Here is a 1,250-nt window from a genome sequence, read left to right as displayed (position 1 = left end):
GTGGAACCAATGGATTTACATGTAGAAGACATAATGGGGATAGTGTGATTGACTATATGCTACTCTCTGAAGCCATCATGTATCGCATAAAGAGTTTTATGTTTGGTCAATGGACCCCGGAATCCGACCATCGCACCTTATGTATTGACCTTTCATGTGGAGAAGCAACTAAGCATGATAATCTTAGCCAAAGGAAAGAGAAGTTATCACTATGTATGGATTTCAAACGGGCACCAATGTACATTGAAATGGTTAAGCAAAAATTATGGATGACAAAGCTTCAATGTGATGCACCATTGGAAACTAAATGGGAAGCTTTCAAAAAAGCTATTTGTTCTTGTGCGGAAGAATGCTTTGCCATAAAGCATCTCCATGGTATCAACAAATATAGATCACGCAAAAGGTGGTTTGATAAAGAATGTCAAGATGCTCGAAAGTCCTTGATAAAGCTTGATGCAACTATGGACAAAGACAACTATCAAAGTCATTTGCATACATACAAGGCATTGATTCAAAAGAAGAGAAGAAGATGGGAAGTAAAGCAACAAGAATTTCAAGTCCAAGAAAAGGCACATGCATGTGGAAGATTTTGGAGAAACTTGAGAGGCAAGCGGATTGAGAATTTTGGTAACTTGAGTCTAGTGGATATGTACACACATTGTAGGCAATTATATTGAAAAAATGCCATTTTATGGTTCACTCTCATGTATGCCGTCTTTTTTTACTATTGAGGATGTATGCGGTCGGCTTGAAAAGTTGGCCACTCGTAAAGCAGGAGATCTTCAAGGTATCAAGCCGGAGATGATCAAATGGACGGGAGATTTTACCCATGAGTGGATGTGTGATATGTTCAACCTTGCACTTCAACATGGTATGCCTTATGATTGGAGTACTAATTGGGTTAAGCCTTTGCATAAAGGAGGGGATGTAAAGAATGTAAGCAACTACCGGACTATAATGATTGGGTCTCTTATGGCAAAGTTGTTTGGGTGCATAATGGAAATGAAATTGAGTGATTGGGCTGAAGAGAATGACAAGCGTGCAAAGGGACAAGCGGGTTTTCGTCGATGCCATAGCACCATTGATCATCTTGTCACTCTTCGTGTTCTCATGGAGGAAAGTCGGTTGAAAGGCAAGCGATTGTATTGTTGTTTTGTGGACTTTAAGAAAGCCTTTGATATGATTCCACGTAACAATTTGTGGAGAAGGATGGAAGAACTCCAAGTGCCAAGTGAGTTTATGCTTGCGGT

This window comes from Adiantum capillus-veneris, chromosome 25 (genome assembly GCF_014529385.1).
Source record: "Adiantum capillus-veneris isolate H3 chromosome 25, ASM1452938v2, whole genome shotgun sequence".
Taxonomy (NCBI): domain Eukaryota; kingdom Viridiplantae; phylum Streptophyta; class Polypodiopsida; order Polypodiales; family Pteridaceae; genus Adiantum; species Adiantum capillus-veneris.
The sequence above is the reverse complement of the archived record's forward strand: the minus strand, read 5'-3'. Positions refer to the sequence as shown.